Genomic DNA, 25,825 nt, shown 5'->3' on the forward strand with positions numbered 1-25,825 from the left:
GATTACTTTTTTGTCAAAAAGACGTACAAATAGCCTCAGTCATAAGTTTACTCAGGAATAAACTATCACTGTGGATTTCTAGCTCTAGTGATCCAAGACCAACCTAAACATTTTGCAACTGATATGGCCACTGGGAGTGATGTTACCGTCCCTAGCAACCTTAGGGCCTCATTGGCCCCTCTAGTTTTAAGGTTTCGACAAATTGGTTTCAGCCATTTTTTCCGTGGGGCGGCATAAGCAGGACAAACAAAAAAGAGGTGACCCACAGTTTCCTCCTGTTCTTTACACCATGGACACGAGTTCCCCGTCCCACCCTTCCACTTATGTGTGAACGATCTCAAGGGTAGCGTTCCTATTCTAAATTGGTGAAAAAGTTTTCTATCAATACTCTTTGTTATGGCGTCCCAGTAACTTTCCAGGACTGGGTCCACCTTATGATTCAAAAACCTGCCAGAAAGGGTCAGCGGGCTATGTTCCATAATCAGCTTATTTCTATATACAGCCCAAAACTGATCCTTGAGGTCTTTTTTTGATGGAAACACACTAGTCCTAGGGTCGGACCATAGCTGGGTAAGGCCCATATCTGACAAAATAGATTTTAAAGCTTTAAACCAAGGAAGATTACCACAGCCCACTATACGTCTAAGATCATCTAGTCCCGCAGCAAATGTGGCCAATTCAGGGGTTACCCAGAACCGATCTTATTCGGGCGGTTGGAAAGAAAGACTCTGCTCAGATTACACTCGCTAGGAAAAATTATAAAAAAGTCCAAGCAGTGGCAAAGGATACCCATGAAACAAATTTTTGGAGAGATCTAATGGACGCCAGCTCCAAAAAGGATTCAAGGGGTTTCTGGGCCCTGCTCAGAGGCAGGGATAGGCCGGTCGACTCATTGCTGACATGCACTATTACAGGGGAGGTCTGGTTGGCCCATTTTCCAAGCTCTACTCTAATCCAGTAGAGGCTCCTGGACAGAATAGGGGTCCCAGTCACCGCGTGCCGGTAGCTAACACAGATTTAGACCACACTTTTGCAGCCAAGGAGGTTGAAGAAGCGATCTGGTGTCTTGTGCCTAATTAGGCGGCAGGCCCAGATGGTGTCCTTGGCGACTTGCTCCGGACCAACACGGAGGTGTGGAGCTCTCTCATTGCCCTGCTTTTGAATGAGGCCATGTCTGGTGGATGCCTCCCGGACTCGTGGAGGGGCGCGGAAGTCGTCCCTATTTTTAAAAAAGGTTGTAGGGACGACCCTGCCAACTACCGTCCCATAAGTCTGCTTGATTCTACCCAGAAGGTAGCAGGGAAAGTAGTTTTAGGGAGGATTTTGCAGTGGGCCGAAGAAAAGCAGGTCTTGTCTGACTTCCAGGCCGGTTTTAGATCTGGAACTGGCACGATTGAGCAGACATTCCGATTCCTAATGCTTTATTGGAAAGTGGTTAAGCTGGGCAAAGGCAGTCTGTATCTCGCCTTTATAGATCTACGGACTGCCTTTGACCTAGTTCCACGTAACCAATTGTGGGCTGTTCTTGAGGGCTTGGGCATCCCCCCGTACCTGCTGGCATTGATCATCAAATTCCACGAAAGCAACTTTGCTCAAATTAGATGGGGCGCACAGGGTCAAAAAACATCTCGTATCTCTGTAGACAGGGGCGTCCGCCAGGGGTGTGTGCTAGCCCCCACTCTGTTTTCACTATACCTAAACGGAGTGGTGGAGCATCTTCTTAAACTACCAGCAGACGCACCCTCCCTGGCGGGCAGGAAGATACCAACTCTCCTGTTTGCAGATGATACCCTGTTGATTTCGAAAACCCCGATAGGCCTCCAAACGTTGCTCTCAAGGTTTCAGGAGTTTTGCGACTCCAGGGGCTTGGCCATTAACATCAGCAAAACCAAGTTCCTGGTTTTGAACCCCCCTAGGAAGACAGTACATCCTCCAACCCTTGACTCAGTCCCACTCGAAAGGGTAAGGGAATTTGATTATTTAGGCATCCGACTCTGTGACTCTATGAGTTGGAAGGCGCACCATCAAAAAATCATTCTGACTCATAGGAGGGTCACAGGTGCATTGTTAAAAGAACATCGTGCCTCACCCCTTAAACCCATCGGGGTTATATTAGATATTTATAGGGCAAAAGCAGTGAGTGCGGCGTTGTATGGGGCAGAGCTCTGGGGTACGCAGAAATTTGACACTCTGACCCATCTTGAGAACAAATTTCATAAAGATCTAATGAGGCTACCTCACAGCTGTCCCACCCTTCCTCTCCTACTTGATACAGGCACACGCCCCATATCCGAGCAGGCAAAGCTACGCCCCCTTCTACTATGGGCCCGCATATGGAATGTTCCTGAACTCTCAAGCTACGCAGATGCCCTGCGTGAACTCCTCTCAACCCCGGGCTGGTATAGGATCGGTTGGCTCATGGAAGTAAAGCGCCTCCTTTGCGAACTGGGCCTGGGAGACGCTTGGGCCAATAGATCTTCACCATCTAAACAGCTGTTAAAGAAAATATTCTGGTCGTGGGTGGGAAACGAGAGAGCGAGCCACTCCAACCTATGTAGATCTGCTGCTGAGTTTTTGCTTATTAAAGATCTCCCCCTTAGAGAACCCTACCTGGACTTGATCTCCAACCCGAGAGATAGGGCACTGTATTTTAAATTTAGGGTTGGAGTCCTGCCCCTAGGTATATGGACAGCGAGCTGGAAACCACCCTGGCAAACCATTGCGACTTGTCCTTTCTGTGCCAACAGGGATGAGTCCATCGCCCATCTAATGTTCGAGTGTTCAGCGTATGTTGCACCTCGCCGCAGATGGCTGAAACCCCTTTGCTTGAGGCTGGGCACCCGGTCACACTTGGAGGCTTTACAGATTCTAAGATCAGATACTCACCCCTTGTTTGCTTGCTGCCTGGCAACATTTCTGGGATGGGCTTGGAGGATAAGATCTGTGAGGAAATTGCTCCTCCAGTAAAAGGTCATCCATCCTGACTTTTCTGGTTTTAGCTATTTTGATGTTGTGTTTTTTTCTACTCTTCCTAATGATGGTATATGCTGTTTATTGTATAAATGTATTTTAGATGGCTGAATTGCACAATTGTTGTACATTTTAAACTGTCTTGTACTGTATTGCCTTTCTGTATTAGATGGTCGAACTGCACAACTGTCCTATATTTTAAAATTGTTTTTGTACTGTAATGCTTTTAAGAAATGATAAATATTTCGAAATAAAGCTATTCAACAACAAGGTTACCCAGATTCTCCTCCAAAGTGAAATAATTCTCAGTTTTGCCAATTCCTTAATTGGTTTGCAGCCCAGGTCCAACAATAGGGGAAGCATAGGGGTCGATTGTGGAAGACCCACCAAGTTTCGTAAAAACTTGTTTTGGATTTCTCTCAAGTTGGGACAAATCAACATAGCCCCAGAGATCTGCTCCATATACAATGGCCGATCTAATCTTGGTGTTATAAATTTTGAGCGCTGGGCTTATTCTTTTGGTAAGGGAAGATCGCTGTTCCTTAACCAATGTCCCACTCAGCTGAGAGAATTTTAATCATAATACATCCATCTGGGCAGTCCATCTTAATCTATAATCTAGTACTACCCCTAGGTAGGTCATCTCGTTTACCTGTTCCAAATTAATGCCATTAAGACTTACCTGGCCTAATCTTGGTCTATTTTTAGTAAAAACCATAAACTTGGTTTTGCTTGTGTTGACCTGTAAGTCATTGGCATCACAGAATTCTACAAATTTGCTGAGAGCCAGTTGAAGCCCCTTTTGTGTTTTTGAGAGTATGAGCGTATCATCTGCAAAGATGAGAAGAGGAAACTTCATACCACCCAAACTAGGCGCATCAGTAGGAGTATCCCAAAAATATGCAACCACTCTATTAATGAATAAAAGAAAAAGGGTTGGAGCGAGGACACATCCTTGACGGACTCCACGTGTCACCGGAAACTTTTTGGTGACTTGGCCCTGCATACCCCATCGGACCTGGGCATAGTTCTTATCATGGAGTCTTATAATTATGTCCAGCAGGTCCTTCAGAAGTCCCATTTGTATCAGAGCTTCCCACAATTTGGGTCTTGGAACCAAGTCAAAAGCGGACTTCAAGTCCACGAAGGCCGCATAGATCACACCTCCACTTAAGACCACCACCTTCCAGTATATTAGAATAAATCTTAAGATCTGATCTATGGTGCTTACGCAGGGCCTGAAGCCGGCCTGCATGGGTGACAGTATTGACATTTCGTCCATCTGCCTGCGTAGTCAATATTACTACATAACTAACCAAAAATAGAATACATTTCAACATTCTTTCAGCTGACATTTATTGGGCTTTCTCTTGAACACTGAAATGCTGCACCTGTAGTACATGAGATCTGTGATGAGTACCTGGCTTAGTAGAGAAACTGCAAGCCTCATAAGCATTCTCAGGGGGAGTAAGGTAAACAAAAACAACATACCAATGTACATCCAAGACGAATAATCAGTCATAGGATGTGACTTGCTGCTTGTCAGCTACTTGTCCCCTTCGACCTCCACATCCTCCTTTCTTCTCTTCTATCAACCACTTCCACACAAACCAGCTTTCATTGATGACCTACTAGGCTGTATACAGGAGATTACTTTTATTCAACCAAACCTCTATATCTTTGATCTTAAAACTTCTTTTTGCAAATCATCACTGTTGGGCATGGCCCTATCTGCAAGGTCATCCCCAAACTTTGTGCTTTCACTTTCCTGTTTTTTTAACTCGTTTCTGTTGACTTTTAGCACTCTGCACACTTTACCACAGCTAACCAGTGCTAATGTGCTTGTGCTCTCTGCTTTGAACATGCTAAAAGTGGCTTACACCCAATTAAATGTACTTCTAAGTCCCTAGCAAAGTGCACTACATGTACCCAGGGCCTGTAAATTAAGTGCTACTAGCGGGCCTGCAGGACTGATTGTGCCACCCACTTAAGTAGCCTTTTAAACATGCCTCAGGCCTGCCATTGCAGCCTGTGTGTGCAGTTTTAAACTGCCATTTCGATCTAGGGAAATACACCTTTTACCAGGCCCACACCTACCTTTTTAATACATAAATAATACACCCCTGAGTTAGGCACTTAACACCCAATAGAGCAAGGTGAAATGAATTTAAATAATGTTGGACATGTGCTTTAAATGTTTACATATCTTAGTAGTGAAAAACTCTTAAATTACTTTTTCACTACTGCAAGGTCTACCTCTCCCATTACATTGGATAACATTGGGTTCTCTTATAACATTTGATAGGCACTAACATTTGATTGGGAACATGTGAAACTTTCATGTTTGGTGTCTGAGAAACTATAATTAAAAATCCTCTTTAATGGTAAAGTCAGATTCTAAGTTACAATTTAAAAAATGTAGAGGGGCAGGTGTGCCTGGATGGACCATCAAGTGGCAGGATGGGGAAGTCAGAGCTGGGCACAGCCCCACTTGCAGCTGAATAGGCTGTGCCCTGACTTCACACAAGGGACTTGTGACCACTCCGTTGTTCATACAGCCAGATTGGAGCTGAGGCAAGAAAGGCAGGAAACTTCTAGGACTTCAAAGGGAATTCTCTATAAACTTTTCCTACTCCAAAGAAGGCACCAGGTGTATAAAAACGACCCTCAGACCCATTCTTCAGTGTATCTCTGGACCTATGGATACAACAGAAGAAGGACTGCTGTATATCTTTGCTGTGAGAAGGACTGCTACTTTGCTGCCCTGTTACTGTGCTGCCTTGCTGTCTGCTGCCCTGCTTGCTGAGAAGGAAGACTGGACCTGCATCCTTCATCCCAGACTGAAGTGACTCCAAGGGTCAGCTGACTGACCTGTTCCGAGCTACTGGGACATAATAAGCTCCATAGGCTCCCTGCATATACCCAGCTGACCTGCTGCCTGGGTCTGAAACTGAACCTGCCTGAGCTCGGCTGGCCTCTGCTGAAGTGAGTTCCTGACCCCTAAGAGGTGCCTTTCAGGCCCTAGATCTTTGGGGTGGCATCGATTGAGCTCTTTTCCAAAGAAAAAGAGAAATCCTGAAGTTTTGGGCCCTTCTTGATCACTTGCCACCCATGATGCCAGCCAACGCGTACCTCCGGTGAAAATGACTTTTCGAGCCACAGTGACCTCCAGCGATGCCTGACAATGCAAGATCAATACTTTGCGCTATAGCAACAACAGCTCATAGTGACTGTCAACATGAAGCTCCACCAATGACCGTCCACAACGGCCGACAGGATCTTTGCACTACAGCGATGACCATCCGTGACTCCCAGCCTGCTCTTCACGCTACATCAAGAACCACCTGCTTCTCACTAGCTCTTCCACCGCGAATGTATATCTTTGCCCTAGACTTTTGAAAGTAACTCTTTCAGCAAGACTCACCTGGACCCAGAATCCGGCACATGCTCCATCGCAGCTGGCCCGAGCTGGTGATTTTCACCCGGTCTTGCCTGACCAGATGCCCATTTGTGGTGCTTTGTGCTTTTATAATCAATTATAGTTGTGGGATGCACAGCTCTTAATCCAAAAGTAGTGAATTTTTGCCCTCATCCTCCAAGAATGCGTGCTCACTGGAAAAGTGCCTTGCCCGGATGACACTTCGATGAACAACTACTTAATGTGGGGCGATTTGCCGCCCCATCTCCAGTCGCACTGCTTAATTGGGCATATTCAGCGCCTACTTATAATTTCAACCTTTTAACGCTGTGTATTCCGTGTATCTCATTTTTTTAAACTCACTTTTATTGCTCAATTCCTGTTTGGTCCACACACAGAAATGTCATGCCATTTCCAAAACTTCCCATGTTTACGTTGTGCCTCTCCGGACCTCTTACAAAAACACGAACTGATGCATGATTCGTCCAAGGCAGTGTTTATTAAAAACCCAATGCATTTCGGGCTACCAGAGCCCTTCCTGAGGGGTAACTATAAATTACAATAAAACATTTACCATTATCTTATTATTCATTGTTAGGTAATCCCTCTACACAGGGGAGAGCCTAAAGTCACAGAATGAGAGTTCTCTGGGCACGGCTACCACCCATGGGTGAGTCCCGCAAGGATCCAATCGCACCACCCCTTCACTGCCCCAGGTCACTCAGAAGCTGGGAGGGGAACCACAGGAGGTCGAGGAAGATGGGAGCCAGATCCCAACTCCGCTGGCGGCAGAACCAGAAAAGAGAATATCACCCCTGGAGAGTTCTTCAGCAACAATGGGGCACTGTGTCAGCCTAGACAGTCCAATGGAGGTTTATTCCCGGGGCAGCGAGTGTCGCACAGAACCAGTTCAGCCTGTTCCTCGGAGGAATATCACTTTGCGCCGTACTGAGGCTGGCGCTGACCGGCGGTAGGTGTTTGGGATCCCACTGGGGACAGCGATGGAAAGTCTTTTTAGGGCCTGGGCCCCACGAGTCTGTGCGAAAAGCACAGGATGGCTGGCATGTGCTCCTCCTATCTGTGTCTTCGTGCACCACTCTGGCAGGATGTCTGGCAAAGTCATCCGTCCTGCGGGTCCACACAAGGGGCAGTTCAGGGCTGAGGGGTGGGCAAGGTTATCATTTGAGAGAGCGCACCATGGCTCCAACTGCAGTGTGCCACAGCTGCAGGGGGTCTCTACCTGCTCCAGTACCCCAGGGCCCAAAGCGAGGCGGTCTTCCTGCACCCTGCAGGCCCATTGTTCATCCACCGATGAGAGTAGTTTGGTGACTGCTATCCATCTGGTTGCCGCAAGAGACGGGTATGCAGAACAGAATATGGCGCTGCAGGTCCCACACTGGTGGAATTACTTGTGGAGTCTCTGATCTGGCAGGTCCTCACGGAAGGCAGGTCAGGGCCAAAGAGGCGGGCCCAGTCAGGATCCAGGGAAGTGCATCGAAGCTCCAGGCATGATACTTAACAGTTTCAGGGGGTTCGCTTTCCTTCTCTGCAGTTCCTGAGGCCCAGGGCAAGGCTGTCTCCAGGTATCTCACAGGCCTGACACCCGCACACCGCCAGGCGAGGGAGAGCTGGGCACTGGCAGTCTGGGATCTGCAGAGGGCAGCTATTCAAGGCTGAAGTGTGGGCCCAGTCACCATCTTAAGGAGGGAAGTGTGGCTTCAGGCCTGGCCACCATGTGGCATGCTCCTTAACCTCATTCGCCGGGTCTGCAGCCGCTGCAGGGTGAACCACACCACAAGCCCCCTCCCCGCACAGATTGGTGAGCAGTCAAGGGGCTAGGATAGCAGAGTGGCACGTCGGGCAGTGGTGCCTCTGAGAAAATGCTCCTACACCGTTACCATCTTGGCCACACCTCAAAAATCTCTTTAATGTGCCCTTCAAATTCTTCGTCTCAACATGCACATCAGTTGGCATAGAATACTCCCAGAAGGTATGCAGCCTCCTTGAAAATACTTTTATCAAAGGATCTGATGTCCAACATACACATTTTCTTTTAAAAGGAGTGAAAGTTCTCCACTATAAATTTCACCAAAACATGCTTCGTTCAACCTGCATTGTGCTCCTTTAAGAAAAGAACCCAATGCTCTTATTGACGCTTTAAACATCAGAAGATCTACCAGAAACCATTACCCTAAAAAATGATGTAAAGCATTGTAAAAGGAACTACTGCAGCTATATCAGCCAGAGAACTCATCAAGTAATCTGCTGTGTGGGGGATGTCCTTGGACATTAATTAGAAGACTGCCCCCCTCCGCATTCACTTGCCATTGACCCAAGCAGGAAGGAAAAATATTTTAATGGGTGATAGACTCATAGTAGAGGACAGGATGTATGATTGCTGACCTTTGCCAGCCCTCCCATGGTACTGAACTTCCCCATGTGCCATCAGGAACAATTTCCTGCCACCAGAAATGGCATTAAAATCTTCCCCATTCTTGCTTATAAACTAGATGTTGCTACTCATTTTGCATAGCTATCCCCAAAAATTTGCCAAATTGTGATGCTTCGAATTTCACAATTTTGTACAAAACTACATCCAACCATGGCTTACTCCACCAGTTTTCCACTACCACTTGTAACACATTCTGTACAAATAGTCCAGTGTGTTATGCTTAATGACAGAGCGTTTGATTTCTTCTGTTCTAACCTACAATTCCATGGAAGCAGGATCTTCTTCCATTCAGTTAAGGTCAAATGTTGCATACCTGTAAACCTGCTACAAATATACAGAGCTTAATTTGTAAAAGAATAAGTGCTGGTGGCCGAAGATCTGCTCGGAAGGCTGCGCCAGTGCAATCAAATGTTGGTGCACGGAATACCGAGGCTGGGTAGTCTTAAATCCACCTCATGCCACGTTACTCATCTAACAGACACTCACTACCACAATATGTCACTCTGGCAAGTTGTGACTTTTTTTGAGTTTATCCGCTTAGTGTGTTTTTCCCTTTCTAGCTGTTGTTCATTCGCCATACATGCCAACAGACTCGTTCAGGTGGGAGACCCCCGATTTTAGAAGCTACAAATGGCTTTATTTTTGCGATTTCCCGACTAAAATCACTGCTGATACAATATAAATCAATGGGTAAAATAAATGTGCCAATTTTCTTCCCTTTAAATTCTTCCACTTCCATGTTCTAAAATGTTGGCATGTATGATTATTTGATGAGGAAAAATAAGTGCTGTTACCAAAAATGAGTTCCAGTGGCCACCACCGGCAACACCTAACTCATGTTAAGTACTGCAAATATATTTGTCACAATTATGCACTTCTGAAAACTTAAGTATATAAATACATAAATAGAAGAAGCCAAGTAAAATACAATTTCCTAGGCTTTTTTATGTATGGGTTGAGATAAGGTCTATAATACTTTTGCTGCTTCTCAAAAGACTCTTTTGAGAAGCAGCGAAAGCAGGAGCGGCCTGTGCAGGTAAGAGTGGTGAGGCGGGGTGGGGAGGAGGGACTCGACAGATGGCGACGAAGGAAAATTAATTATTTGTATAATTTTCCCTCTTTGTTGTCTGTCGAGTCTCTCCCACCTAGCCCCATCACTCTTACCTTCACAAGCTGCTCCTGCAAAAGACCTGTTATTTTGAGTCACCTGTAATATTCTAGATGTCCTCTGTAGACCTGACCAATGGAAGTGTAGGTGCGGCAATGACAAAACTTCAACAAGATCATAGAAACAGCAAAAGTGAAATCACATGCCCTTTGATACTTGACAATAAGACAAGAACTATAACACCACCTTGTCCTCATTGTATGACAAACACTGGCTCACTATAAATCAGTGGAAACCTTATAATACACAGCAGATAGGAAATCCCAAGTTTTCAGGAGCTGTGTCTGAGTTATTTACATGTCAGGTATGCTTGCCATGTGACTGCAGGCCTTTAAGAATTTATCCTGACGGATCACCTCTTCTGCAAGGCGAGTTGGGCTTTGACAAAGTCAGGGCTGAAATGTGAATGACTACGCCTCAGACTGGGGAGGTCAATGCCTGATAAACGGTGGTAGGTATTGCAGGGGTAGTTTTAGTAACGGGCCAGCCATGGCTCACATTACTGGGTCTGCCCCAAACCTCAATTCATATACTAAAATGCATGCATTGCAGATCACCCTTTGCTTGTTTGCTTCTTGGTTCTAGTTTCTGCTTTCAACCTCTCCACTGTCTCAAGGCTCCGACTGAATGGCTTTGAAGGGGACTTTGAAGGGAAGCCAGGAGTTTTGAACTTTGCTTTTGATCATCTGTTCACACTCATCTGGGCAATTTGAGTGGTCATGGAACCTCAGAAAAAGGTGTCTGTTGTTCTTGTTGGTTTATAAACTATTAAGTAAGTGGAGAGGTCTTGTAGCTAACCTACCTAATGTACAATTCACTTCAACCTTAAGAAGGAGGAAACCTATGATGTGGCTGCTCATATCATATATTTCCTCCAGCTCCCAGGGCCCCTGGACAACTTCTAGGGCTTTTGTCAATCTTGTGCAGCCTTCAGGGATGCTTGCCCAGCTGCTATTCTGGTATAAGGGGAACTGTTCACAAATTATGACGCAGGCCGTTTGCCATTTTTTTCGTTTTTATCTTAAATGTAATTGGCCTTGCTAGAAAGTATGACAGCAAAATGTAACTTGGGCAACAGTTTTTTGGGGTGCATTTTGGTAATACCTCGAGGATGACCTTTCAAACCCTATAATTATTTTCATTTATCACAGCGCTCAACATACACTTGATCAGTTCCCTTCCCTGTGGGAGTGGTTGATGACTTTAATCCCATGTTCATAGTTCGGCCTATGCATAGATTTAACTCCAGCTTTTGTGTCCTCAGAACACTTCTGCAGACAGTACCCCTTGGCCTTGTCAGCATTTCATAGCCATTTGCATCTGTAGTTCTGAGGAGTCAACAGAGCATCTAGCCAAGCAAGTTTACTCTCAGGTGACTGCAGACACAGCCTTCAGACAGGCTTATTGTGTCTGAAGTAAAAGTCCTTTGCGAGGTATCATTTTAACGTGGATTTTTTCTGCCTTTTAAGTTAATGCTTAGTATGTATTGGGTGTTTCATCTAGGCCTAAGGACTGGTTTAAGGAACAAGGATGAGAATGGTAATTAATCGGGATTTTACAATCACCTCCGACAATCCTCATCTCTGTTCTCCTCTCATAGAGCCATTGAGTTTTAGAGACATTAGGTTTTCCCATATTATATTATGTTTGCTGCAACCTATATTACATTATGTTGTGTTATGTAGCTTTTATGCACAGAATGTGCTCCATTTATTTTGCCTGATTGCTTTGTTGCAGAGTTTGCCTGTAGCTGAGGGTTTACCCAAAGGGTTGCAGACTCTGTGGGGTGGGGGGAATGGGAGGGGGGTGTCCCTGGACATGCCCTGACCCCATGTTTAAGTGAGGTGTGGAATAAATGCAGCGTTTTCCCCGTATAAGTGTTATGCACGTGTTTGTAATATTATGAAGTTAGCATAGGTTTCCGTTGTCTCGGCCATCTTGATCACAGTGAAGGTGCAGGTCTTCTGACTCACCCCTAAACCCAAGTAAGCTGTGCCCCTGTGGTCTCACTGGTCCATTCCTGTATGGGCTGATTTCACTCTGAAGTCAAAACAAGTACTAAGAGATTATGGGAAACTTCCTTGCATTGTACAAAACTCTTCAGTCTTACGTGTACCTTACCCTGGGAAAGTGGTGTCTGGAGTAATCTTTAATAATATTAGATGGGCTTAATTGCTCAATATTTATTTTCAACATGGAGTTAACTGATTCAGTTGCACTCTTCTTCTATATTACAATCACAATAGAGGGACATTTAAAAAAAGACTTGTATTCTACCCCGACGTATCCTGTTTGTTAAAACTTTTTATGCATAGGACCCTATGTTCCTCCTTGTATTCCCCAGGTCCATCGAAATTAAAAGTGAGGGAGGGCCATAGCAGGTCCTGGCTTTTCTACCCAGACACTTTTCCTACGGAAACCAAGTGAAATGTCCAGGTGAAACTCCGGAAATGGTTTAAACACGTGGGAATCGGTCCGGAAACACAGACTCCTCCTGCCTCTTATCTGCCATCTGCTTCTGATTAGAGGTGACCGACCCCATGAATTACTGATGACTGCAATATCCCTTTATCTGGTTACATGGGGGTGCATTTCTTAGCGGGCTATATCATGTGGTATTTGCCACAGAAATTGAGGAAATATGTGATGCAAAAAATAGAAACTGATCACACTCACCTCATCCACCGCTTTTTGACAAAATCCTCCGCCGCCAATAGTTTTATTTTTAATCTTTCATTGTAGTTACTTCACAGTTACAACTTGGCACCTGCATGATAAAAACATAAGTATAGTTTGAATTCCACTGCAGAAAACACAAAGGAGGTATCATTCAAATGTGCGTGCATGTGCAGTGTAATAGAAGGCTTCGTATACAATCATGGTGGATCCTAGATATCAATTACTGCATCATTTCACCATATTACAATGCTATTAAATCAATGACTAACTAATACACAATCAAACATAGAGTAAAGTTAAAACAAGTGTTAAAGTCAGTTTATGCACAGCATTTAAATCCCTTGAGGGTTAAAATGACAGTGGAAGGGTTCTAATAAAACCAACAAATGGCAAGTCCCGCCCAGTGGCAGTGTGTATCTTGGAGTACATGATATAAGTAAATATGTCGAATAAGGGTCTGAATTAGGGGAGAGCCTTAGTGGGATATCTGAAAAAACACTGTCCGCCCACTGCTGAAAGGTTTAGTCAATCCTTTTGACATGCCCTCGAGCATTCTATCATTATTATCATCCCAATATCCATAGTATAGTTATCAAACCAAAAAACCCGAAAAGCAATATTAAAAGTGTTTTGAGTTTTTTAGGCAATCGTATACTAACAAGGCCACAATACTGTAAAGTTGTGAAACATAAAAATGTTTACTCTGCATAAAAAGGGAGATTCGTCTTACTGGAGTTTGAGGCAGAGAAGGGGATACTAGAAATGTAAACATTTATCTGAAACTTTGACAAGGAGTGTCATTAGCTTGGGTCTATAATTGTATTGCTTTCAAAATACAAGTTAGGTAGTGCTTGGATTGGTTAATATTCCCCTTGGTGTTAAACTAGCAGGGTCGGCTCCTCCACTAGGGCGGAGAAGCGTTGCCCCACTGCTTTCTTGGAGTGCGAGAAACAGAAACATAAAATGGTAATAACTACCATTTTATGTTTCTGCTTCTCGCACTCCAAGAAAGCAGAAGGGATTGGATGCTGGCGGGCGGGTCGATGGGGTTGCTCTACGAGCATGGTGGGCAGGGGAGGAGTGGTATGTCCACCCCTGAGTGCGCATGACTGGTTTGGTTGGCCCTCTGAGGCCAACCAAACCAGTCATGTGCAGTCTGCCCTTCTCCAATGCAGTCTGCAATGCAGCCTACATGGAGCACATGGCAGAGCCAAGAGCCTCTGGCTGGGTGGCGTCCCGCAGTGTTGTGATTGGCTTACGGGTGGGAGCCTGGCTGCCTGCTTCCTCTTAATTCCGGAGGCAGGAGAGCAGAAGCAGAAGGAGAGACGATGCAGGACCCTGCCTGTGGGAAGGTAAGTTTAATATTTTTAAATTAACCACCCCCCGCGACCATCCTCCCCGCGCAGCCACCCTCCTCCCCACCCGCGAGTCATGCCAGCTGCGACTGTAAACTAGTGGCTTTAAGTGATCGAAAATTGAAAACGACTAAGAAAGGAAATGCATGTTTTTGTTTGAAATCTCCTCATTAATATTCTGGTAAGAAAAGTGTTGTGTGCCAATTAGCTGAAGTGGAATCCCTCACTCAGAGAACATTGATGACATTTATTATTTAAGTGTTAGAGATGAGGGTCACTAGTTGGCAAGGGTTTGCACCTTGTCCAAGAAGGGACTGTTCATCCTAGGATAAGGGAGTTACACTTCAAAAATGACCCCTGCTCACCCCCTTGGTAGCCTGGCATGAGCAGTCAGGCTTATCTAAGAGACAATGTGTATAGCATTTGCACATAACTCACAGTAATACAGTGAAAACACTACAAAAGGACACCACACCAGGTTTAGAAAATAGCCAATATTTATCTGTGTAAAACTGGGGTACTCATAGTTCGGCTCGCGGGCTGCCTATGCCTGGCAAGCTTTAATTGGCAGCCCACGGACCTTGCCTTGCTGTTTCTACTTTTCCAGTGAGGCCAGCAGTAAACACAGAAGATGACCGCAGGAGCATACGTAGTGAATACTGTTAAATAGGTTTTTACTATGTATGCTCCTGCGGCCATCTTCTGTGTTTACTGACGGCCTCTGTGACCTCAGGGCACCGTTGGAATGCTTCCCAAAAGACCCTTTAAAAGTCAGCTGTAAGAGCTTTCACAGCTGACTTTTAAAGATCCTTTTGGGAAGCTTCCTGTTTGGACAGAGACAGATAGAAACAGGGAAAGACAGAGTTAGATAGAGACAGAGATACAGACAGAGACAGATAGAGACAGAGACGGAGACAGAAACCGATAGAGACAGATAGACACAGATACAGACAGAGTCAGATAGAGACAGAGACAGATAGAGACAGAAACAGATAGAGACAGATAGAGATAGAGACAGACAGCGACAGACAGGGAGAGAGACAGACAGAGACAGAGAAACAGACAGACAGAGACAGATAGAAATAGACAGAGAAAGACAGAGACAGATAGAGACAACAGATAGAGACAGACAGACAGAGACAGATAGAGACAGAGACAGAGACAGTTACAGAGATAGATACAGAGACAGATAGAGACAGAGAGAGACAGGGACAGACAGAAACAGATAGAGTTAGAGACAGACAGAGAGAGACAGACAGAAAGAGCCAGACAGACAGAGATAGACAGAGACAGATAGAGACAACAGATAAAGACAGATAGAGACAGACAGATACAGAGACAGACAGATACAGAGACAGAGAGAGACAGGGACAGACACAGATAGAGACAGAGACAGAAAGAGAAACAATACAGATAGAGACAGAGACAGAGAGAGACAGGGACAGAAGGAGACAGATAGAGACAAATACAGATAGAGACAAACAGAGACAGGTAGAGACATAGCCAAAGACAGAGATAGAGATAAATAGAGACAGATGGAGATAGACAGAGAGAGATAGAGAGATACAGAGAGAGAGAGAGAAAGAGAGATAGAGCTATATAGAGAGCGAGATAGAGACAGAAAGAGAGGGATAGAGGGATACATATATAGAGATAGATAGATAGAGAAAGATAGAGAGCTAGAGATATATAGAGAGGGATAGAGATAGAGAGAGAGAGAGCTAGATAGACAGATAGAGAGAGAGAGAGCAATAGATAGATAGAGAGATAGATTAAGAGATAGATAGATAGATAGATAGATAGATAGATAGATAGATATATAGATAGACAGATAGATAGATAGATAGATAGATAGATAGATGTGTGTATGCTGGGTCTGGTGGCTCAGTGGACTAATGTGTCCGCTGCAGTAGCCTGTGTTCAATCTCATGGTCACAGTTTTTTTACCGCTGCTGTAGCCCTGCCCCCCCCACTGACCCCGCTCCCACCAGTGCAGCTCTCAGCCACAACCACACTGTAAATTTGCCCTCGAGAGAAAGTTTGTGAGTCCCCATGGTGTAAAACAAGACCAAAACGATAAAAATTCAACATACAGTTATTCAAGAATTTCAATAATCAAAAATAGACTTTAGAAATAGTTCCTTGAAGTGGATAGCTCCGTCCTGGGCTACCACTGCGGTGTGAACCAACAAATCCCATGGTTCCGGCCGACGCTGCGGTGCGGCCTTGGTGCGGTGTCGGAAGACCCTCAAACAGTGACTTTTATTTCAGCCGACCGCGGCAGTGCAGGCCGGCTGCGTCTGAAATCAAGGCTGCGGTGTGAATGGAGAGGTGCGGTGTGCAGTGCTCTCAGGTCGCAGTGCAGGCAGTGGCTCAGTGGTGGTCGTCCAGCGGCATCGGTAGGTTTGAGACACCTTTGAACGGCTACTTGTGTGGGTGGCACAACCAATGCTGCAAGCCCACGACTAGCATTCGATTTACAGGCACCGCACTAGGGACTTACTAGTAAATCAAAGGTCCCAATCATGGAAAACCAATCATAACACAATTTACAGTAGAAGCACTTGCCCCTTATCTCTGAATAGCAATGAAAAAGTGTGCAGAGACACTAAACCAACAAAAACAAGGTCCAGCACACCATCAAAATCAGGACGTCAGGAAGCAAAAAGATGGGAAACACACCAAAAGATGCCAGGTCTAACATTAAGCAGTTCCATTTAAATAGGAAAATGCTCTTTTCCCGATGGGAAAATATTTTGTTTTAAGGGAAAACTGATGACCTGTTACACACAAACAATTATATGGATAAGTGAGGCTGGTTCAGTGGCCGGCACCGCATGATGTCAGGTTGCACTGGCTCAATATCTTTCATTTCAATGTTCTTCCATAAGGTGCAGGGAATGTGAGTGGTGCATGTCATTCTTCCTCAGTGCATCGTTTTGTTATACCTCTTAGTGGCCCTAATGGATCACATGTGACCTGCGGGGAGAAGCAAAGCATTAAGGTGAAGGAGTGGTGGGCAAACAAGTGGCACTATGGAATAAATATGGGTGCATTCCATCCACCACATTTTAGGAAGAAAATACGACCAACCTGCAAGTGCACGAGAAATCTATGAGCCCATTCCTTCACTGCATGAATCCATAGACTAGGTGGCTGCGCTGTCAATTAGAGACTGAACAAATCATACTTTAAGAGTGGAAGATTATGTGATAAGAGTAGAGAGGTGATGATACCTGAAAGGAATTTGCAGTAGACTGCATAGTGGACTACTGATTGGGTGATAGACTCCATATTATCATTTTCCTACTCACCCCTCCTCCTCTAGTCTCCCTTTTACCTGCCATTATTTGTTCAGGTACTCTGAAAAGACCCTAAACCTAGAAGACCACCTTCCCCACCCAGGCAAGAGAGGAGCACAGGGCATTGTGGAGCAGCAATGGTGGTTACTGATGTATCTGATGTTGCTTCAACACTTCACATAAATTCCCACCAATCCCTTTGATTCTTGTTTCACTTCACCTTCCACTCTCCTCCATTTCTCATTTCCTTTAAAGCAGTTACTTATTCTTTACCAATAGATGAGACCATCCAAAGCTTATTAAAACATGTTTCTTTCTTATCTAATTCATTCACCTTACCTGGGTGATTTAAAACCATGGCCCAGCTCACTGAGTCGGGTTCAACTTTTGTAAAAGAAGAGTCGTCTTCAGTTGCACCACAGTCTCATGGACACAGTGAAACACTGTGTTCGCATTATGCTCTTATTTGCCCTCTGTCCTGCTACTGATTTAATTAATTCCTTTGAACATCCCATACCTGGCCCCTTCGTAAGCCTTTAGGACCAACATCTGCAGCTTGTATAATTGCATTTAGCGCCCATTTTCCAGGCCAGTTCCAATTTTCCTATGGTGATTTTTTCTTGCTTTTATTTTTTGATATAATTGAATCCTGCTTGCACCCTGTGTTCCTTTCATGCAGACTCTGCTTAGAAGCTACAAAACCTGCTCAAAGAATTGTTTGCGCTTATTGCAATTTCAGATTATCCAAGATCAGTCAAGCCTTTGTATGTGACTTTGCAGCAACCGCTCTACCCATTCCACCAACATGCGTTTGCAAACCTGCCATCTACTGAATTTTACAAAACACTTAATCCTGAAAAGTACCAAAACAAGCTCCACAATTTCTAATAATATTGTGTCTCCTGTGCGTGCTATGAACTGCCACTGAGCAAAAATCTTCAACTCAGCAATGCCCAAAATGGATTTGTCCAACCCCAGGAATCTCACCACATTTCATTTTCAGAGGCAGATCAGACTGCCTGCCTTCTGAAGGCCTTTACTCCACACTGACTGGCTGATTAGGATAGGCAATATCATGCGATGGTCTAGGAGCCAACCAGCAGGGGTCGACAGATGTTTCCTACTAGCAGCAAACGCGGTCCCATTGCCAGTGAAAGGTGACAGGAACATGTCACTTGGACTATGAAGACACATATCCTAGCACATGTTTAGCTTGAATGCCTTGTGCTCGAAGAATGACATGGTGGAAGAATATTGCAGCAAAAGAATCAGTATGTTAAATTAAAAAGTTCATATTTTTAATTTAGGTTATTCGTGAGGTAATAATTGAGCCTCTTGCCCACCCTGTCACCCGTACATGGCTTGTCACAGCTTTCCCTGGGTTTTATGCCTCTTCATCTGTTACTGATTGTTATCACCCTTGATGCAATTGGGGGCGTTTCAGGAACTCGACAGGGGTACGATCCACTAAATCGACAATGTAATATTTCACAGGCCTAGCAGAGAAAGAGGGCTACATGACCCTTAAGTAGGGAGCATGAAGTTGCAGGTATTTCCCCCCACAAATTAAGTGAAGGGTTCATCAAAACTTGGCAACCTTTGCGACATAGATTTTGCAGAAAAGTCTATGCAAAAAGTGTTGCTGAAAATATTTGCGCAAAAACCTTCTGTGAGAATGTTCGCCCTTAGACAATTTCCATGAAGTTGACAAACGTTCTAATTCACAACGTGCGAAGTTTGTGAACTTTTTAAAACTTCACAAGTGAAAGTGGCCCACTCCTACATATTCGTACGAACGTTGTGCTGTTGTTGAGGTGCACTGTTGTCATTGGATTTCTGTGGTGCCGTGCTTAATTTCCAACAATTGGGCAAACGCTTTCATGCTCAAAACCTTTCCGTTTGCCAAAGGCAGATGCGCTAAAACCTGCAAATAACAATAAACCTCCCGTGTATAGGTATTTAAATATAATCCATAGTACCACTATTGTTTATGCTTTGTGTTTTTTGTTTAACTGGGGATGATATATTTACGTATTGGGCAAAATCTAAATGTGTATATTTGATGTATCTTGATAGAATCCATATTCCATATATACATCAATATTTATTTATAACAAAAACCTCTCTGCAATGTTCCCTGTGCATGCAAAAGACAAATCTGCTCTGAGTGTGCAGCAAAACGTCTTGCGTCGGACAGGTGTATGATAAACAAAATGCAGCAGTTATCGTGGCGCCGAAAGGAAGATGCGAAGCACTCACGTAAGTTGTGAAATTGTATTAGTTTTTGAGCCAATGGCATGCCTTCCAGTGGTTGTGAAGTCCATTCGCTTCTGTGCGCGCATTAAACTGCCACAGCGAAGGTTGGTCTGCCGGACTCCCGCGCATGTGAGCAGAACTGCTTTATTTTCGTAACCGGACTGGCCTGCTTAGGTCGCGTTTCCCTCGGATGTCATTTGTCCAAGATGTGGGATCTCACATTTTCCCATCGAAAGGAGGACAGAAGTTCCACGGGTCATTAGCTCCCCCCTCCTCCCCCGCCCCTCCACACACACTCCTCCTGCAGTCAGCAGCGCACTTCCGCTAGCTGGTTAACCCTCTCCCACTCGCCCCGGGTGTGTGGGAGGCTCCTTCCTCTGTTGTTAGTCACCGGGATGGAGGAGGGAAGCGAAGGAGGAGAGACTGGTTCTCACAAGGAAAGTTTACAATTCAGTGCAGTCGTGCCACAGCATCATCAGTATTGCGTCACCGCGTCTGTCCACCAGCTGTTTGCCGCTCTTGACTGTTCTTGGTGCAGGCCAGATCCTCTTCACTTGAAGGAGGTATCTAACGTTTTTTGTGTTTTTTTGCACTGCTTTATAGCTCGAATTCGGCCTAAGGTCATTGGAGCGCTCTACACGTGCACCAGATTACATTTGACACGTTCAGATTAATTTTTGTAAGTGAATTTGCTCAGAATGACAGTTCGATGAGCAGACGCCGCGACTCGAATCTAGTTCTCCAGTTCCAAATCCGGCAGCTCTGGCCCATAGGCCGCATCTCCCCGTTCCCTGCCCAGTCCTTATTGCAGGTATCTGTTTCACGTACGTGGCATGGTGAAAAGCGCCCACGGAATTATTCATGGGAGTAGAGCTAAGGCAGAACACAACACAGCAGTTTATTTATACGGGCCAGCCTCGGGTTTACACCAAAGACGGTCCTTGACACTGCTAACGTGATCACTGCATGGCCGCTCTGGGGTGCGCATTTTATCTAACAAGGATGAATGAAAAAATGAGTCGATTAGCATCGACTCACGCTTGGTCCACACACTTAAGCACGGCCCTGCAGTGTATGCAGACCACCAGATGGGCTTCAATAGAAGGCTAACATTTGCAGAAAAGAATACCACCCAAGGTGACAGAGGCCGAGAGGCAAACGAGTCCCCAATTACTACTGGTATGCTAAGGTAATAACTTGCGCACTCGCAATGCACTTCTACTTACCCCACACTCTATCACTCACGTACTTATTACCCCACATTATATCACCCATGGCATCTATGGCATCAGTGATTGATGAAAAAACTGTGCTTGATGGGGGCGCAAGTTATAGTTACCTTAGGGAATGAGTTATAGTTACTTGAGATAACCATAGGGCCTTTACACCGGTTACACTATCCCAAACGCGTGAAGTGATTCTAGCGTGTAAATCAGGTGCTCCTTCTGATTCCTGCCCCCCACGAATTCGCCATCAGTTAATTGATGTGGTTAATCCCATCATAAATGGGACTGTAAACGCTTCTCTCAACACAGGCGTAGTCCCAGGCGAATTGAAACAAGCGATCGTGAAGCCGCTCATGAAAAAACTTAATAAATCCACCACAGACCTCACCAATTTACGTCCAATTTCACTCCTCCCAGTTCTGGGCAAGATTACAGAACAGATGGTCTACAAAGAGCTAAAATGCCATGTTGAAACCCATAATGTCCTACATCCCCAGCAATCGGGTTTCCGTTCATATAATTCTACGGAAACTGCCTTGATTGAACTCACCGATTCTATAAAATTACTGCAGGATGAAGGGAAGAACGCCGTTCTGATTTTATTAGACCTCACAGCGGCGTTCAACACCATCTCCCACTCAATACTGATAGGTAGATTAAGAGACATTGGAATTTCAGATGTAGCACTGGCTTGGATAATCTCGTTTTTGACAGATAGATCACAAACCATTGCATTGGGGTCCTTTCATTTCCAAAGGAAAAAAGGTGCTGTCTGGAGTTCCTCAGGGCTCCACCCTGAACCCATTATTATTTAATATTTATATGATTCCCCTCATTTCCCTGATTGAGTCATACAGCATACTTGTGACATCGTATGCCGATGATACTCAACTCATTGTACCCCTCGATAAGAACTCCACCAATGCCGAACAAAATCTAAAGAACTTTCTTAAAGATGTCTTCCTTTGGATGGAAAATAACCATCTTAAATGCAATGCCAATAAGACAGAGATTCTTCCTATGGGAAAAAATCCCCAATTCTGTCCTAGCAAATGGTGGCCGGAGGACTCCCCTGCTCCTCCACAGGCTGTGGTGTCAGCTAGAAACCTGGGTGTCCTATTTGACGCCGAGCTATCATTTGATCAGCACGTGAGGAATGTGGCAGGAAGTTGCTTCAGCATCATCAAATCCCTCAAGAAGTTTTTTGACTTCCTGCCCACAGACTCAAGAAAGGCGGTGACAGTGGCTTTAATCCTCGCCCGCCTTGATTACTGCAATGGCTTGATGGCAGGTGTTAAAAAGACCACGTGGAATAAACTCCAAAGCGTGCAACATGCAGCAGCCAGACTCGTATTAAAATTACAGAGGAAATCCTCAGCCTCGTCCGCTTTGAACACCCTTCACTGGCTACCTCTACATAAGAGGATACTGTTTAAAATTCTGATGATCGCCTTTTGTGCTTTTAATGGCACAGGCCCGAAGTATCTTATCAGGCGATACCCCCACTTTAACCCTTCTAGGACGTTACGATCTTCAGGTGTCAACCTGATAAAGCTGTCCAAATTCAACTATAAAACCAAGGGGGGTAAGACCTTAGACTTCCTGTCCTCCAAAGCCTGGAATGCAATGCCCAAGAACCTCAGAATCCTGAATCAGGAGAGCCAGTTTAGGAAGAAACTTAAAACCTGGATCTTCAACCTTCCAAATGACTATATTATGGCTGCTATCTAGTTTTGTACTTGTGATTGTTTGCTCACTGTTTTCGTCAGCGCCAGGATGCTCCTTTCGGAGCGATACTTGCGCTTTACAAATATACAATGTGCGCTTTACAAGTATACTACAAGTATATTTACAAGTATACTACAATAACTGGTGAATTTCTGCATGTTTTTGTTTAGTTTAAAACATTATGTTGTTAGTGAACATTTTACCCAACTAAAATGTTACTTTAACCTTTGTTTTTTTCAGTGACCATACGCTCTCCTCGCTTTCAAGTCTGAAATTAACTGGCACTCCAAAGTGGCTTCCAAACACAATTTTCTTGAACCAGTTACATGGGTAATGTGTTTTGGAATGAACACCTCCATCAAATTAATGCATCCCATAGGAACATTAGATACAGCTAAATGGACATAAAGAACACACTATCCTTAATCAACAATCGCATTCAAAATGCTGCGGAAACAAAGTGTAAAAAACCCAAATCACAATGTGATTACCACAGCTTTGTAATGCAATATACATTTTCAATTTGTATTTGAAAATTAATTAAAGGGAAATTATAAATGGCGAACCCCATGGTAAAATACTCTATAAAGGCATAATTCAAAACTTTTGAGTATTCATTCAAACTCCCCAGTAGGTTACATGTCATTACAATAGCAATGATATTTATTGATTCATACCCAAAGTGCAACATGTGTATACAGTAAACCTATTTGAAATCTAGTGAATACCTGCAATAATCCGCTGAGTACTATGCATGAACATCTCATACTTTCTAGAAGCTCCTTAATCACCTGTAATACATAAATGCCCTACTGAAAGTTTGGTTTCTGGTCCAACCCTTCAGGTATACTGCCTTACAATTCACAAAGATTGATTAAAGTACCAATGTCCTCAGACTGTGTCTGTGATATGGCTCCATTGCGCTAACATTAGCAGGGTCCATTTAATTCTGTACACCTTTAAGTTTAAAATTGCTTATGTTAAACATAATTTTAAACTAAAAAGATGAAAATTCTACAATTATAGATCTTTCAAGTAGCTTTAACTTTCGCCCCCGCCATACACAGTGTTGTGGTCAATGATGTCCGTTCACTTGTCATTGTTATCAAGGATGTCACAGAACATGTCATAGGTGTTTTAATTGTGAGATCATAAGCATTGCATGGCAAGGGTGCTAGTTATAGTTATTTGAAATAACCACAGTTGTTGAATGTAAGTTTTCATTAGTTTAAAAAGTTATGTTTAAACTGGCAATTTCACCTTACTATAACTTCAACTTAGCCTTTGTTTTTTCGGTGAATTTCCAAGTTTTTTTTACTCTAAAGCAAGATATTATTACTATACAAACTATAACGTATTTTCAACCTTTGTTCTTTTCAGTGAATAGATAGATAGATAGATAGATAAATACTTCCCTTGTACTGGATCTCTTTAGGCTACCTTGCACCACTCACACACCTTTACATCTATGGCGCAAGGGTGTCTGTGTGATATCTAGTATAGGTTTATAGGTTTTGTATTGGAAGGACAACCATCAGACGTAGGATAAAATGTTCTCAAATTTGCATGTGCGTTGTACAGTACAGCACACTTGCAAAGTTGGAAGAGCTTGGAGAAAATAAAACTTATCTCCAGCCTGCCTGCCTTGTGGAGAAGTAAATATATGTTAGAAAAAACTGTCTACAAATGTTAGTTGATAGGCTTTGTGTCAATATCCATGGGTGTTACATGGGAACGCCTATTTTCTACCAATGGGACACCTCATTGACATAAAGTAGCATAAAACAGTGTGTAGTTTTACTTTGTGTTACTTTAGGGCTACTTTCCGACGCAAAATACGTTTTGTGCTGGGAAATAATTCCCAAATTAACACTTAGTGCCAGTTTGTATCACAGTTGGTGACACTACGCAGGAGCAAACAGTGGAGAATTCTGGCCTAGAGTTTTGAATTATCAGATTGTTTCAAGTCCTGAGTACTACACCTTGTATTTTAAATAATGAGTTCCCGCACTTCTCAGCAATAGTGTTATACTTTCAACACATGAGTTCGGGCACAGCAGGATGGCAATGCATTCAGTTTGAGTTTGTGCAAGTTTGTAAGAATCCGATTCTTTGAATGATTTTTTTTTCATTACACATACACTTCATTCTTCCCATTTCAGACATTGGAGGGAGACTGTTGTTTATAGTTACTAGGATGCATTATCAAGATGGAAATGGAATGCCTCTGGTAGAGCCACCAGAAAAACACTGGTAGAGGGGCTGGGGAAACCTACCCAAAATCCACTCACAGAAAGGCACAGGGTGAGCAACACCAATATGTAATTGTAAAGAAATAGGTGCCAGGGCCCTCATCAGGAGGCCACTTCCGCTACACCACCAATTGCGTCTGACAGCACTGCAAAGTACAGGTACAACACAACTACTAACTATCCCACTTCTACAAGTAAAACAACTCTATTTCAGTCCTCCAAAGCTATAAGAATGGCTTTGGTGGCAGGTATTATTCATTTATAATGTATATTGAGTTAATAATTAACTGTTGTTGAGCTCATCTCTAAATCAGACAAACTGTGCCAACATGTGGCAGACTGTCATAAGTACCAATGGTGACAAGTCAGTGTCGGTGCTTAGCACTGGAAGACACCAGCTCAAATTAAGCACTGACCAACACTCACATTTACTATACCCCAACAAGGAAAAGCAAAACTTACTATATACACCCTTTCATTGCTATGGCAAAGAGCAGACAGGTTTAACTAGAGAGGCCATGTGTAAAGTATTTATGCAGTATGCAAACAGTAATAAAGCCAAAACACAATACCCCCCCAAAAAAATCAGATACCAATTTAGAACAATAGAGAATATTATAGTACATAAAATGACTCCAATCAAAATGAATCCAACAAGTAGGACTGACGTTTTGAATATTTAAAGTTAGAATTAAAATTGTTCCCAAAAATGATAAGTGCTAGCTGTTGTCATCTGGTTGTGCCCCACTGGCACTAAGGTGAAAGTTAAGGTCAACCTCAATGAAGCAGGAGTCTGATACAGGAACTAGGGGGTCCATTAGGATGGCGGACGGACAAAGTCCGTCCGCCATCCTGTCGGGGGCAGGTACCGTCCGCCACAAGGGCGGAGGAACCGTGCCCCCAATTAGGATGCACCCGCCACAGTGGCGGGGGCATCCCGCATTTTTAACATTGCGGCGGACGGTGCTTAAAGCACCGGCCGCCGCAATGTGAAAAATACTTGTTGTGCGTTTCACAGC

The 25,825-nt window shown here is 44.1% G+C and overlaps 1 protein-coding gene across 14 annotated transcripts in view; it reads right to left on the reverse strand.

The window, feature by feature from the left end:
- Positions 1-25,825, reverse strand: part of MEF2C (myocyte enhancer factor 2C) — a 566,275-nt gene that overhangs the window by 325,393 nt on the left and 215,057 nt on the right. For 12 of the 14 annotated variants that reach the window (XM_078675348.1, XM_078675363.1, XM_078675359.1 and 9 more), the window contains exon 2: positions 12,685-12,775. The gene's annotated coding sequence lies outside the window, so the exon portion shown is untranslated. Of the gene's footprint in view, positions 1-12,684; positions 12,776-19,603; positions 19,755-25,825 lie in introns of those variants that run through there. The other 2 variants (XM_078675344.1, XM_078675342.1) reach the window with 1 other exon arrangement.

The sequence above is a fragment of the Lissotriton helveticus genome, chromosome 2_1 (assembly GCF_964261635.1).
Source record: "Lissotriton helveticus chromosome 2_1, aLisHel1.1, whole genome shotgun sequence".
NCBI lineage: Eukaryota > Metazoa > Chordata > Amphibia > Caudata > Salamandridae > Lissotriton > Lissotriton helveticus.